Source organism: Columba livia, chromosome 1 (genome assembly GCF_036013475.1).
Source record: "Columba livia isolate bColLiv1 breed racing homer chromosome 1, bColLiv1.pat.W.v2, whole genome shotgun sequence".
Classification (NCBI taxonomy): Eukaryota; Metazoa; Chordata; class Aves; order Columbiformes; family Columbidae; genus Columba; species Columba livia.
Window position 1 is genome coordinate 36667763 of NC_088602.1, and position 16689 is coordinate 36684451.

At 37.2% G+C, this 16689-nt stretch overlaps 1 long non-coding RNA gene across 8 annotated transcripts in view; it reads right to left on the bottom strand.

The window, feature by feature from the left end:
- Positions 1-244: 244 nt before the first annotated feature.
- The window catches only part of LOC110358349 (uncharacterized), a 101012-nt gene continuing 84567 nt past the window's right edge, over positions 245-16689 (bottom strand). For 7 of the 8 annotated variants that reach the window (XR_010470987.1, XR_010470976.1, XR_010470977.1 and 4 more), the window contains one exon: positions 10261-13741. This is a non-coding gene — a long non-coding RNA (uncharacterized LOC110358349). Of the gene's footprint in view, positions 6265-10260; positions 13742-16689 lie in introns of those variants that run through there. The other variant, XR_010470973.1, reaches the window with a different exon arrangement.

Genomic DNA, 16689 nt, shown 5'->3' on the forward strand with positions numbered 1-16689 from the left:
TGACACCCAGAACTGCACACAGTGCCCCAGGTGAGACTGTACCAGTGCAGAGTAGAGCAGGATGATCACCTCTCTCAACTGGCTGTTTCTATCACTACAGAGCTTTCTGATGACTGAAAAACCTGCTTATTGTAAAAACGTAGTCAGTGATTTTGTTGCTATATATAAAAAATAGCTTCCAACTCTTCCCCAGACTACTTTTATTAGTGATAAACCCAAAAGTTTTCCCTTACAAAAATACATGAAAATTGAATAGTGTTAGCTAAGACTGAGTTAATCAAGAAAATTTAATGTTGATTCAGTTACATGTAATATAAGTCATAGGACTCAGAGCTCTTGCTACTCAAGCATATGCACACATTTTAGTAAGAAAAGTTCAGAAAAATCTTGTCTAGACTCCATGGTTCAAGCAAAAGCTCCTTAACTGTTTGGAAATGAAGAGATCATAGTAGCAGGGTATTTGCACTGTGTAATATATGGTGGAGGCCCTTACTTATGAGGTAAAAACCCAACACATTATGTCCAGTTCTGACACAGCAATTTTAATTTATGACTTTCCAACACAGCATTCAGATGACAGCTTATAAAACACTTTGAGTAAAAGACTTCCCAAGACTTTTTGAATTCCCAGTTCCTTCCTGAATCTGAAACACTAGTCAGTCAAGTAAATAGGATCATCAAACCACAAGTCCAGCCAGCAAAAGCAATCCTGGCTCTATAGCTCAATTTTTACATACTTAGCTGAGAGCAGAGACCTGAGGTTTCTTCTATATCTGGTTGTGCCTATGTTTCTGAGCAGTGTGGGCCAATAGAACCGGATCTTTGGAGCAAAAGAGTTGCAAAAATGATAAAAAATTCAATGGACTTTACACAAGGTGAGATCTAGTCTAGTGGCATGGACCAGATATTCAGGAGCTACTCTCCAGTAGCCCATCTTCCAGTCCAGTTTAATCCCAAAATTAATCCAGTTCATGAGCTTTATAACACTGCACAATACATCCCAATGTGCGGCAAGTAGGAAAATTTTAAAACTTTCCTGATCTGGATCAAAATACTAACGCAGAATATTATTTACATTTTCATAATTGACAATTAATTTAAAAAACAGAGAAACGATTGAAGGTACAAATGCCATCATGCTTTTCTAAGATTTAGTAGAGAAAGCTGCTTCAGACTGTAAAACCTTTTGATGGTAATACTCACTTGCTGCCCTGAAAGAGACACATACATTCATGTAGACCAGTATGCTCTACCACTTAACAGGTTATTAACTGTAAAAGCACTGTATAAGCTAAGCTGTACAGGGCTTGTGAAATTTAGGTGCCTAACTACCCTTGAATTCCAGGTCTTAAACCAGATTTCTAAATTTGGAGTATTAAAGAGCTGGACATCATAATGCATTAGTTTAATGTCTGCTTTAACACAACACCTTTTGTGTATAAATGACACATAAGGTCAGACTAGTGGACTCGTCTCCCAGAAAATTTCATCCAGAGAGCTTTGCAAGACTCAATCTCTGATGACTAATAGTAAGGCACAATCATTTAAAAAGTATGGGTTTTTCTGTGCATAAAAAATGTGGAAAAATTATACTGAGGCCTTCTTTAAAAGGAGGAATATGCCACACAGTTTGCTGCAAAAGTAACGTGAGATAAAACACATTTCTGTAATATAGCCTGCAGGTCACAGTAGTATTGAATATGAACAGAGACTATTAGTTGAGGTTTCTTGTTTTGTGAATTATTCATATTTCAATTTTAAGAGATTTTTTTTCTAATGTTATTGAAATCTTCCTGCCCTAGAGCAAGTTTCGTAGTACCATAAGTTAATATACTCGCCTGTCACCTTCACAGGGCCTAGGTTTAAATCTGGTTTGGGTCATAAGTGAAATTAGCTTAATGGTCTCAAATTAGTCCTTAGTTGGCATTTGTCTATATCACAAAACTACTCTTGTACATAATTTGGCAGTAGAGTGTAATTGTAGAGTACTGTTCTCTAAGGAACCAAGAAATGGAATAGGGGGGACGTTGTGGAACAGGTTTGCTTTTGGCAATGATACTTGGATCAAGCTAATGCAAATGATTTCTTACTTCCATAAGAATCATTATTCAGCAAATTATTTAACACTATGGAGTTGTCTAAATCAAATTAAGTCAAATAACAGGAAAATACTGTTCTACAGTATCACTCCATTTTGGACACTGACAGTTAAAGATGCGCTTTGATTTATCTTATTTACCACAATAGGCAAAGATTATTTTAAGTAGTGACTGTATGTGAAATTAACACATTTTGTTTGTTTGTTTATTTTGAAGTATGATGTTAATTAGAATGTGAAACAACTGGGCAAGCCATAATTAGTGGCTCAAATGAAAACAACATCATCATCATTCAACTATACATAGTTAAATTCAATTATATAATTTGCTGACTCTTATGTGACCAGCTTTATCTAACATAATGAAAAAGGGAAAAGAAAAAAAAATAGAAGAAAAATTGACAAATCAATTAACTGGTTTAAATTATTCCATTAGTTGTGCTAATAACACAATGTGGTAGATGTTCAATATTACATTTCTTACATTTTTGAAACTGCATCACTGGAATTCCACTAATTTAAATGAACGCAAAATAAAATAATTTTTAAAATAGTAGTATTTCTGCTTACATAAGTAAATGGACATTCATAATTGAAGTGAGCATTTTAAAGATAATACTACAGTTGTTCAGTGGTTCCACAAAAGGTGGTTCAGTAAGATTAGTTCATTAGTACTATAAGAAATAAAAGACAGTCCAGGAAAGTTGTACTTGGTCTGGAAAACACTTTGGAAAAGGCATCCTCTCTTCTTTGATACCTGTCACTGCTTATGCATGTTGCTCCATAAAAAGTATTGAACAAGATCAGACACTTTTGATTCACAAAAGTAAAACTGCAAGGTTTACCTCACAACTGCTTTTGCTCTGCTTCTCTACCATAGAATTGAGTCCTGGTACACATGCATAGATGAGTATATGTATGTATTTACATACACACACATTATGCAAATTTGTAAAATTAAAGCTAACTACCTGAATGAGGAAATATTCCCTCAATGAGGATTTAACAGATAAAATATTTGAAAAACAAGATTTCAGGATCACAGTCTTGCCCTTACTATGGCTAAATATTGCTTCGTTTTTAAAATTTTGGTTTATTAAACTTTCAAGTGGAAAAAATCCCCACAACAACATAGTGGAACATGAAGAAATAACCTCAAGCACCGAATAATTAAGAAATCAATAAACAATTCAGCATTTCTTTGATGTTCAAATGACTTTCTTGAGTTAGAAGCTAAGTGTGTATGCAATATGAAATCTTTAGATAGCTAATGTACCAAGTAAATTTGAATAGGCTGGTAAATTTTGATTTAACTATTTTAACTGTTTTGATAGTTTAACTCTAAAGATCACTGAATTAGTCAGATATTAGTTCAGCAAAAGCCAAATAAAAGACAGCACTTAGAAAGTAATATGCAAAGAAAATACCAGTGAATTGAGGAAGGTAGGTGGTAAGAGGACACCCTGTAATGATATTCCTTTTTTCCAAAATCTGTGATATAACCTCCCACCTTTGAAGACTGGGGTCAGGCAAAGCCTAAGGAAAGAAAATAATTTTTTTTTTTTTTTTTTTTTTTTTTTATTAACAGAAATATAATCTGGTTCAGAGTTCATATGAAAAACTAGAAAAATCTTACATGTCTGGGTCTGAGGAGGGCAGGAAGGAGTATGGCAATCCCACCTTTGTCCTGCAGCAAGAACTGACCAGTCTCTATGGAACAGACTGGCCTCATCAGGGTCCAAGTAGGACTTAAACACAGAATTACCACTGGGAAGGGCAGAAGGATAGGTTACAGATTTGTTTGTTTGTTTGTTTGTTTGTTTGTTTTTGTGGCAAACCACCAGTCCTTTTATCAGAGGTGCTTTATATGCAGCAGTATGCTATAGATGGCTAAATTTACAACAGTTGGAAGCTGATATTTGTGACTGGGGTCAAAAACAGCTGTCTCTATCAAATGAATCTTCTCCTCTCACACCATCTACCTGCAGCAATCTCATTAGCATCATTCTGTGGAGCAGCTTTGCTGCCTCCTCACATATGTTTTCCAGGCAAAATGCAGACCAGCTACTCTTCTCTAGATTGGCATAATATTAAGGATTCAGATCAAGAATGCAGAGGCTCTATAAATCACTGTGTGCCTTTGGCATGTGGGCATTCTCAGTTCTTCACAGAACAAACCCAGTTCCCCCAGGAGTATAAATCAAATCAACCCAAATGCCTCTCCTTGTATACAAAGTCTGTAATTCGTTCTGTGTATCAGCTCTTTAAATGAGTCAGTGGTCCTCATGCACAAAAATCATCTTTCTGAGATGGTGGCTATAGATTTTTCCAAAATAAAGGGTAGCACTGAGAATCTGTGTTCACCTTTTATCTGCCCTTTTTGTGCTGGTTGTGTTGATGAAGTCTACAAAGCAGCCTGAACTGAAAGTCGGCTTGATAATTTGCATCATACTTTCTTACCTATCATTATAGTTCATCATTATCTTCTAAAAGATTTTCCATTTCTTCTGAAACAAGTGAAGACAGTACACTCTCCCTCTCTTCTTGGGAAGCAGTGCAGCTGTCAGTATGCCAATCTACCCACAACATGTTATGTCCATCTAGCAGCTCAGTGGAAGAAATAAACGGATTTAGCTGTACTTGATCAAATTTAAGTTTATTCTTATGTTTATATTAGTACAAATAATTAAAAACTCGAGCAATAAATGACTAGATGGAAAACATCACTAAAAACTGATGTTGTATGTAATTAATCATAAGGATTATCAGGATTTCTAAGGCCACTGTGTTCATTATCAGATCTAGGAATGCTGAAAGTGCTGAAGATTATACATATATATATTTTTTTTCTTCTCAAGCCAATCCAATATTTTAGCACATCGGATGTTTCAGACAGTAAACAGAGGCAAAATGGGTTATCTACAATGTACCTGTTTGGCCCGGGATGTCTGAGTACAAAGCTGTGGCTGCAATCTTCCATTACCAAGAACTTCATAATGGTTCATTGATTATGTAATCAATTTCAATAGAGATTGATTGTATAAGTAATATACCCTGAAATCTACATGACATTTACACCTTTTATTCAGTATCTCTTAAAATTAAATCAAATATTAATATATGTCCTAAGTCAAGAATTCTAAAGTCAGTAAGAGTTCTCTGCTCCTTGGAGAGAAATAGCTAGAAGCTACTTGAAACCTAACAAAAATTTACTTAAGCTTAAAACAATAACATCATCTTGAAGCTTGCTTAAGAATTATTGTGACTCTATTTAAACTCAAGTTCAAGGCTGGGATAATTGGTCTTCTGTGGGAAGAAATCCTTCAATTCTTATGCTTGTCCACTGAAATATGAGAATTTCAGCAACATATCAAAATAAAGTTGTGTATAAATGGTGAAGTCTGAGTCACACATCAGATGCAATAACTAGAGAAATGTGGCTGTGAAAATTGTCCAGCAGTTATTTCCAGCTATGCACAGAATGAAAATCCCAACAGTAGTGCAAGTGTATAAGCTGTGTACTCAGGCAGACAGTTCATAAACAATCTGCTTTGTTGGCAGTATAAGAGCATAGCAACAATAACAAAAAAAGTATAGCAAAGCCAGACTGCAGTGGAAGATGAGCTTCTAACTTATGAGCCTTTGGACAGAACAGTGTAAACATCAGTTCTCTAGCCTCTGTTCACTGTCAGAATTTTCCAGCCTTGTCTCTGCCTTATATTTCCACCTTTTGACCACATAATGAGGTTGACTGGAGCAAATTACATTTGACAGAGAATTTTCTCTGACTTTGTAAAATACAGAAAAGGTTATGTTATCCACTGTGACACTAGAAATCTTTGATTCTGGCTTTTGACCTAAACTTTTTGATGCCAAAGAATGATGCATTAGGAGCACTGATGAATATGAAAATAGTGATATAGGTTAGCACTGTTATTAAGTAAGATATTGGCCAGTGTTAATTAGATCTGTGATGACATTTTCTACAGTGATAAGTTCCAACTCCTATGAAACAAATGTCTATGGATTTTGTTAGAGCATTCACAGTTGGTGTCCAGCTCTGTCCCCTTGATTGCCAAGGCACTCAACACATCTTCAGCCACAGATCAGCTGTTGTTCATGTGAGCAGAACCACTGTTTATCACTTTCCCAACAGGTGACTGAACCTGAAAGATCCAAATCAAGAATTTCTTTGGATTTTGAGCATGACAGACAGCCAACTTCCATTTAATTCATATGTTTTTGAGTCTACTTTGCTCACTGTTATTCCATTGTCTTACATTTCCAGGACAAAGACCCAAATCATAACTCTGCATTGGCCACTTCCACTCATCTGATACATGTTGTAAGCCAAATCTGACATTGTAATGGTTGTTTTCATTAAAGAAGAGAAAAATATGAAAGTTTCAGGTTACCACTAAAGTATTCTTTCTTCTCTGAGTCACTGTTCTTCCTGCTTTACCTGTAAAAGGTTACATAAAGAAGTACTGGAAGACTAGCAATGACGTTATAAAATCAGAGAATCAATTTGCATTTAAAGAAATAAATCACAATGTAGATTGGTGTTAAAAATATTACCGCAGGTTTTGAGGAGCTCCCACTATCTAGTAAAATTTTTCGCACATTTTTCAATAAACAGTCATAATTAATATTTAGGTTTTAAGTCTCAGCCTCAATTATCCCAAAGCAAAACAAAGCAAAACAAAAACAAAAACAAACCAAAGACAAAAACAAACAAACAAAACAAACAAATAAAAAAATAATTAAAAAAATATATATATATCCTGAATAGGCAAGTAGCTGACATACAAGATGTTATTCCTTCTTGAAGAAGTGTTTAGAGATACAACAACAGAAATCCCAATGGCTGTGAAAGGGATTGAAGGGATTGTGACTTTTTCAGACATGCCTACTTATAGGAGACAATATCTTTGTTATCAGATCTTTAGATTAAGACTTCTGCCATACATCTATATTGGAATAGCCTGTTCGCCATAAGAGGATTAAAGATAGAGTTTTATGTTCTTGTGGTATTTGGCATTTACAGTAGGTGTGGCATTTAAATATGTTAAATCTGAACTCCAGTGCAGCAAGATGATGGACATCTCTTCTTAGGCAGCTCAAAATTTCTGAGAGACAACTGTTTCATTTCAATGAATGTATTATTCAACCTTAACTTAAGAATTTTGGCATAATTCATGGCCACTTCTAGACACAAGCCAGGGTTTAATAATGAAAAGTCAAAGAAAAACATGATATGTTAATAACAACAAAATGAATTTGCCATCTCTCTTCATGAAAATGAAGAAAAACTGAAAATTGCTTTCTGGTCTATTCAACAAACTCATTATAATCAACCATACTACTCACTTCTGACAGAGAGCAAGAAAGCCTAACAAAATATTAAGCCTCATGTAGACAGAACTTTCATGAAAACCCAAAGGAGAGAAGGGAGTGGAAGGACATCACTGATACTTGTCAGGACTACTGTTTCTTCCATAAGATTGAAGAACAAAGAAGAGGTGAGAAGCATTTTCACTCTCAGATACTCATTTAACAATTCTAGCAAAGAGCAATTCTCATTCACGTCATCTGCTTCTGCTGTGAGAGTGGCTCTGAGAATGCAACCATGGGGAAGCATGTTTTGATCAAGTCTGCCGCTTTCCCTTTCAAAGCGACTGAGATAATGTGGCTGTGGAATGGCACCTTTTAATCAGATCAGCAGGATTCTGTCAAAATGAAGTACAATACAGCTGCAAGTTAGCATTTCCCTAAAACAGGTGTACGCTTCAACCTTTACAATTGTGAACACAGCCCTCATCCCTGTATCCTAAACTACGCTTCAGTAGAACAGTGCTCAGCATTGCCTTTTACTTTTTGCCTTTTTGACACATTTTCTTTCTGTGCAAAGCAGATTTATATATGTGCCAAAAATACCTTTAACTAAATGAGTTTGGGGTATTTTTTACAAAAGGTAAAAGCAGGTTGAAAGTAAAATAAATTCCTTACCTCATTTTCCCTTATAGATAGTCTGCCTTTATGACCGAACTTAAAAGAAAATATGGTAGAAGGTTGTGCTATCAAGTAGAGAATGATCAGAAGTGGATATTTTGGGAAAATATAGACTGATGGACTGATGTTAACCCTGACAGAGGCCGACACCCTCTGTTGCTAGTTAGTAAATGCTGTAGTGCTAACTGTGCTATTTGCCTTTCTTTAATGTATGCTGCATAACAGATTAACTAGTTGCAGCTGATGCAGTTGTGGGCAACATAATGATCACAGACAGTAGAACAGAGCTTCTGTGAGTTTACCTAGGAATAAGAAAGTAGTAGTTACTGGGAGAAAACAGAAAAATACAGATATGTCTGCCAGGTTGAAGACAACCAGGGGGAAAAGAAAGGATGGTCACACTATCTGTCTTAGTATCTTTTAGAGCTGATTTCCCCTTTTAGGGAATGGACCTTTCAGATATTATGGGGCTAAGCACAGGTGACATGAACCTTCTGCCAATTTGTCTTGTGCAAGGATTTTTCCTATGATGCATCTCTCCTCGTGTGCAGAGGATAACTTACTGCTGAGCTGGAAATTCCTGCAGTTCTTCGGGTATGAAATACAAGACTGGCACCAGTAACACAGGCTGAGGCTTGGGATTACAGAATCAAAGTTGTAGGAACCACTGTGTGCCACTTCCATTGTCATATGAAGGGCAGATCAATAATTTCTCATCTCTGTAGAATGACAAACACATTGCAACAGCCTTGCCTGAGTTTCACACCCCCACCAGCAGAAAGTTGTTCTTTACCTAAGAAATTTAACAGCATGAGCTTTATCTCAAGAACTATAAACTCCAGTTGTGCTTCCACTTAAATTTATGGCCAGAAGTTTAGAGACTAATAGAATGGAAAACATGAGTGTCTCAAACTTATATTAGAAAGCTGGCCTTTGCAGCTGGGAGTTCAGAAAAATCTTTATTCAACAAGCACGACAATGACATATAACATACTCTTGTACTGGACACTCATAATCTCATTAAATAGAAACTTAAACTGAGCAAACTATTGCAAAAAAGTAAGGAAGTAAAGTCAGTGGTGTGCAGTAACTGTAATACGTTTTTTTAATTCCTCAATGAGATTACTGAAAAAACAGGAAAGTAGAATAGGCTCATAACAAGCACAACATAGTTGAATTATTGTTTCCTCCTTTCTTTATCTCTCTCAGGTGAAGGAACACCAGAGGTAGACATAGGTGAAAACTTCTTGAGAAATAGGTGGATTAGAAAATCCTTGTAGCCAGGAAAGCTGATACATTCACTACTTCCCATAAAACCACTTTTTTAGTCAAATGGAAGGATGTCTTGAACAAATTTTATTAAAAGCAGAAAGAAGGGATTAGAGTGGGAGTGTATTAAAAATGAAATAAATGATCTCTAGTGAAAAGGAAGAGCTTGGGACTTTCTTATGGGAGTGTAAGATCTTAGAAACTTGTATTAGATAGTGGTTGCTTCATCCCACACATGGGATCTTAGCCTCATCCAGATATTCCATAAAGGGTGATACTTAACTTGAGATACCAGCTTAATATACCCACAACAGACCCACAGGTAATAGCTGTCAGTTTTAAAGCTCTGTTTGCCTCGAAGCAGGGCTTAGAAAATAATACTTATTTCTTATGAAGCTTGTATTGGAATTTTGTATGTTAAATTAACATTATTCCTCAGGGATTTTTAATTTAAAATCTTACATCCTCTATATTTTTTATTAGACTCCTGGTTTACTTTGCCTTCACTACACCTCTGAGGCTCAAATGCTATGACTGTTATTTGAAGCTTCGCTCCCAACTTAAATTATTTTATGGCACAGGAGTGAGAAATAAGAAGAAAATCTAAACAAAAAATATTTAGCAGAAGACATTGAAAAGATAACAGATGGAAAGAAAATAGGTAAAATTAAATGTAAAACATGTAAGATTATAAATCAGCCTTATTCCTGAAAAGCAAGAATAAATTTGGTTAAAGGAAGGAACTGCTTATAATAAAACAAAAGCAGAAAGATTTATCTGATTGAGTTTCATACAAAAGTTTCAGCTAGTAACTCTAGCCTCTTACTGTTAATAGGAAGAAACAGGCAACTCTGGAGGGCAATATATCTAACGTATTTTAAATGCATATCTCAAGATGAAATTAATGGTCATCTTCGTGTGCAGATTTTTCTCAATCAATTACAAAGGAAGTCTGGGGGCCTAGCTCAGATTTAGGGGTCTAATTTTTAAGTGCCTACACCAGGACAGATAAATCGTGTCCAAACCATTCAAATATATGTTAATGACAAAATAAAGTGGAAAATTTAATAGAAGACACTTTCAGAATACATTTCAGAGAATCACAGAGAATACTGGGCAGATATCTAGACTAAACCACACTGACTTTAAGGATCTGATTGAAAATCCACTGTAAGCAGTAAAATTATCTGAAATAGCATTGGCTTCAGGTAAATGACAAGTAAAACTTCTGTATTTCAAAAGACATCTAGAAACATCCTTTCAACTCCCAGTTTAAATTAATGTGGAGTCCTCCTAGATTTAGTTCTTGTCTAAGACTTGTGTTTCTACTCTTCTTCCTTTCTCCTCCCCACTTATAGATGGATTGTCTTATATACACTCTTTCAACCCTATGTTTTATACATTTTGGCTGTTCCCACTCAACATCATCATATCCTGTTTTCTTGAACCTTCCTTTCTTCTTTACTTTTTTAAAATACTTTTTAATTTCTCTTTCATTGCTTTTTGTTGTTCGTTTGTTTGTTTGTTTGTTTTTTATTTATTTAATTTACTAGTTTGGGAATCAATTTAGGGGAAGCCAAATAATTTTAGCTTGGATTTATTCCAATAGTTCCATAATCTCTTAATCACGTAGTTCTGCTAAGGCCTTTGTCTCACTTTTTAATCCATGCAGTAAACAGCAGTCACAGAGATGCACATGCCATGCAGGCACAGGTTGTTCTCAAATTCCATCACTTATGCAGTCACTTGTTTTTTTACTTTAAATATGAGAACAACAGAAATCTCAAGGATGTCTCTCAAAGCAAGCTACTTTTGAGACTTGTAGTACTCCAGAGCTAACTCTATTGCATCCAAAGACCCTTTCCAGTTGAATCTGAGAAGAACAGACTACCCACACACAAAAACACAGACACACACAGGCACATACATTTTCCTCCCTCTAGGATACAAACCTGCAGTGTAATGAGACCAAGTGGGCAAAGAAATAATGGAACGTACTTTATTTCTAGGTGAGCATTCAATAGATGGGCAAACATGTCTATTAGCCACACTGCAACAAATCAGCTGCTCACTGCAGTACCACAAGCAAGCTTTTCAAATACTTTCTACTGTTTTATATATTTCTATAGGAATTCCAGGAAACACAAATCATTTTTTTTTCTTAAAAGGAAAAGGTGCTAACAGCTGACAAACAGACATTTCCTATAATTATTTTACAAAAAAAAAAAAAAAAAAAAAAAAAGAATTTTGTGATAATAGAGTGAATGATAAAGATATGCTCTACAATATCTGATCTTTTTTATATCCACTGAATTGGTCCCATTACTCTAACATATTGTAAGCAAAGAGCAATTCCCCATTCTGCCACAGTTTCACACAGCAATAACATAAGGTGGGCAAGATATAACCATAGAAGTGTATTTTGAATTACTGGTTAATAGATAGATTTTAAGAATGTATACAAGAAATGTAGATTTTCCAAAGCAAATGTAGTGTTTAGTAAAGTGACAATTCACTGCCCTGTGACGGCCTCTCTTTATTCACATAAAACCACAGTGCTCAAGAATCAGATTAAATTAAGCTTACTATAAAGATAACAGTTCAACATTTGAGCGTAGCTATCCTAGATTACCTGGCTGAGATTTCCAAAAGGTATGTCAAATAACAGTAGCAGTAATGTTTCTTTTCATGAGTCAACAGCCATATATCACCAAGCTCATTTCACACGGAGCAAAGCAATTCACTGCTCTCTGAGGTCTGGTTTGAAACAATCACCTAGAAAAGAGGGATCCTATATCCCATTGTGATACCACTGAACCCATAGACATTCAGTCAAGAAATTTTACATTTAATTGCTAGATCTAGCCGAGAAGAGTTACTCACTGAGATAGAACAACAAAGTCATCCAGCCTGGAGAATAAACCTCAAAACTGATAACACATTTTCATTAATTATTCTTAACCTGTTTTGATGTTCTTTACACTGTTTCATATTTTCTGTCTTGACTGAGTAGTGATTACAAAGTCCCCATGAAGTTACTATATGTGTTTGTCACGGAGGCAACCCACAGGTCAATTTAAGGGACAACAAGGTCCAAAAACAACTTTTATTAGACCGGCGAGGAACAGGGTTTTAGCACTCCAAAAGTGCCTTAAATACAGGTTCGGATAACAGGGGAGGAAAATTATTGAGAGGGACAGCCACTAATACAACAGGCAGTCCACAGAGTGCATGCACGTGGCTTCACTCAAAACAATGCCGGAGCCATCCCCGAGTCCCGGAGGAGTACACACTTGCCTAAACACGGTGCGGGATTATTTTTAAAGAGATACACGTACTCGCAGTGAGTACGGAAAGTGTGTCCTCGCGATTCCGTGAGAGTAAATTTATAATACGCTCGCAATCCTGCGAGAGTTAATTTACTTACACGTGCAAGTGTGCACGGAATCCTACACGTGCTTATGTGGAAGCACGGGAGGAGAATGCACTCGCGATTGTGCGAGGGGCTCTCGGCGGCCACTCGTGATTGTGCGAGGAAATAAAGTACTTGTGCAAATGTGCACGGAAAGAAAATACACCCACGATTCTGCGAGGATTAATTTTACACGCGCTCATATGGAGCACGGAAAGTTATACGTGCATATGTGCACGAAAGTATAAATATACTCGCAATCCTGCAAGAAGTTTTACTTACACCCGTGGCGGCGAGGCAAGCGGAGTCTCCATCCCAGGGAGGGGGGCTCTCCTGGCGGCAGTGGCTAAGCTCGTACTCCGAGAGACCCCCACACAAAATGGGGCTTGGGTCTCGACGAGAGTCCCGTTTTTATCTGATCAGATCTGACTGTAGGCACTCTAGAAGCTTCTCTGCACCCCCCACACTGGCTGTGGGTGCCCCTGAAGCCTCCAAACATCCCCCACACTGGGCGCGGCCCAGTGTGCCTTGGTACTCCCTTCTTCTAATGCCCCAGGAGCCATGGTGCTCTGGGCCAAACAAAAGAAGCTGTTAGCCTCAAGTAGCAGAGGAAGAGGGAGATGTGCCATACTGAAGGAGGGAGGGGGGTTGCAATCTGCCACAGTGGTACGTACAGTAGGTTTAGTTTATCCAATAAAACATTACGATTCTTAATTTTTTATGTAATTACCGTTCTATTCAGCTAAACAATTCTCACCTTTTTTCTGGTATGGGCTCTGTAATTAGTTTAATGTTTCATACATATTAAATTATGGATAGAAGCCTCTCTTTTCAAGGGTGAATAGGTGAGCATAAATAAGAATATCCTCCTCATTTATCTTCATGTGGACCTTCCACAAGATCAGAGTTCCCAGTTCCTCAATTTGCAGCTCCAAACTCAGCACTGATGTCTGAAACATAGACATATTTGTATAAAATGTTTTGCAACAGCTTGTGTGTTTCATCTTCAAACATACAGTCACAGTATCACAGTATGTTTGGGATTGGAAGGGACCTCAAAAGATCATCTAGTCCAATCCCCCTGCTGGAGCAGGAACGCCTAAGTGAGGTCACACAGGAACATGTCCAGGCGGGTTTTGAATGTCTCCAGAGAAGGAGACTCCACAACCTCCCTGGGCAGCCTGTTCCAGTGCTCTGTCACCCTTACTGAGAAGAAGTTTTTTCTCAAATTTAAGCGGAACCTCTTGTGTTCCAGCTTGATCCCATTACCCCTTGTCCTATCATTGTTTGCCACCAAGAAGAGCCTGGCTCCATCCTCATGGCATTCACCCTTTATAAACATTAATAAGGTCACCCCTTAGTCTCCTCTTCTCCAAACTAAAGAGACCCAGCTCCCTCAGCCTTTCTTCATAAGGGAGGTGCTCCACTCCCTTGATCATCTTCGTTGCCCTACGCTGGACCCTCTGCAGCAGTTCCCTGTCCTTCTGGAACTGAGGGGCCCAGAACTGGACACAATATTCCAGAAGGGGTCTCACCAGGGCAGAGTAGAGGGGAAGGAGGACCTCTCTCGATATACTAACCACCCCCCTTGTAATACACCCCAGGATGCCACTGGCCTTCCTGGCCACAAGGGCACAGTGCTGGCTCATGGTCATCCTGTTGTCCACCAGGAGCCCCAGGTCCCTTTCCCCTACACTGCTCTCTAATATGTAATTTCCCAACTTATACTGGAACCTGGGGTTGTTCCTGCCCAGATGCAGGACTCTACACTTTCCCTTGTTAAATTTCATTAGGTTATTCCCCACCCAACTCTCCAGCCTGTCCAGGTCCCACTGGATGGCAGCACAGCCTTCTGGCATGTCAGCCACTCCTCCCAGCTTAGTGTCATCAGCAAACTTGCTGATAGTACACTCTATTCCCTCATCCAAATCGTTAATGAATATATTGAATAATATTGGCCCCAGTACTGACCCCTGAGGCACTCCACTAGATACTGGCCTCCAACTAGACTCTGCACCATTGACTACCACTCTCTGGCTTCCCTCCTTAAGCCAGTTTGCAACCCACCTCACTACTCTATTGTCTAGACCACACCTCCTCAAATTAACTGTGAGGATGCTGTGGGAGACTGTGTCAAAGGCTTTACTGAAGTCAAGGTAATTAATATGTCTTTGGTAGTTAATATGTCTTTGGACCTTGTGTTCCAGAGCAGGATGATTTATTTATTTATTTATTTATTTAGTAGCTCGATAAAACATTCAAAGGGCAAGTTTATACTTGCCCACAGGTGGGCAGTTTGTAGAGATTGACATGTTCCTAAGGCTTTCAGTTTTCAAATTTACTTTGTGCTAGACACAGGTGTATAAGAACTGAAATTGGTGTAAGCCCCAAGAGAGGTAATTATATGTTTAGAAGAATGCACATTTTACTGTGCAGCATACAACACAGAAAAATTACCATGCATCAGGCTTTTTGAGAGACAGGAGAACTTTAGGGAGGCAATAGTTATAGTTGTGCATGGATTTATTCTAAAGTTAACTCCCTTGAAGGCTTATCAAAAGTAACGTTTTTTAAAAATATTTTTCATTTAAATATATCTTCTTCATAGTTCAGCATATTGTCTGTGAAAACGCTCTGAATCTAGCTACCTCATGAAGATCTTTCAGAAAATCTCTTGCTTCAACAGGCAAGTCTTTATGTTCCTTTTACAAGCAATGTTAGGCTAAGGTTAATTTTATGAGAACTCAACAGCTTTTTATCTCAAAGCAAGTGTCCAATGACACTAAAAGAATCTAACTGGCTATGTGGAACATCTTCATATATAAAATTAGTACAAAATTTCATATTACAGTAACAAATAAGAGGAAAACTTGACTTAGTGTTGACCATACTCAGGGGATCACCATTTCTCTAAATAAGTATAATTAAGATGTATGACAGAATAAATATAATTTAAATGTATGACAATTGCAGTTCACAAAATTTTCTAAGTAGTGTTCTTCCATTTTCTTTTGCTTGTAGTTTGCATTAATGTGTCTGTAAAGGTACATTTTTTACTCACATTGAAGATGTGAACTACAGATCTCAGAAAGATTTGGCTGCTTTCACCAAAAGCCTGTGAATGAAGTGTAGATGGCACGTGGAAGCACAGGTTGGAAGCAAAAATATATAATATGGTCCATGGCAGTGAAGGTACATAAATGAAAAAAACACATCAATTTAAAAATATCCTGTTTGTCAGAAAATCTTTTCATAGAAACTGATTCAGAACAAGGGTGTTTCCTCCATATTTCACTTTCCACAAGAACACTTGACTGCAATATGGTCAGAAAGCTCATTTTGATGCTAAAAACACATCCTTGAGTCAGAGGCTAATGTGTTGTGAGAGCAGACACAAACCCGCATCTGGTATACAATAGGAAAATGGCCTATGGTTTTGGAAATGTACATTAGGAAGAACCAAGGAAGGAGAGATCTGGATGTAATTATTGGGGCTGCATAAATTCTAAAAGGTTTTCATGTAATTCAAACATGTTATTGAAATTCATATAAATGTATTCTTGTTTCTTGCCTGAAAGGCTACAGTGGCTTTCTCATTCTAACATATAAAAGTCTATGGCAACCACAAGTCCATCATCAGAGCCGAAATCCTTCTACAGAATACCATCCTCAGTAGCCCTAGACAGGTAATCTCTTTCTCTTTTGTGTAAAAGAAAGGTTTAGCTGACTGTATGTTTTCTTTGTCTACATATTTATAGTGAAGAAATGCTCTAGGTTCATTTATTAACAGATCTATCTCAGAGTTTCTTGCTAAGAAGTTTTGGGTATACTGAAGAACACTGAATACTAACATGCAGTCTATATAAGTAGGCCTACTTGTGGTTGCCTTTGAATGAAA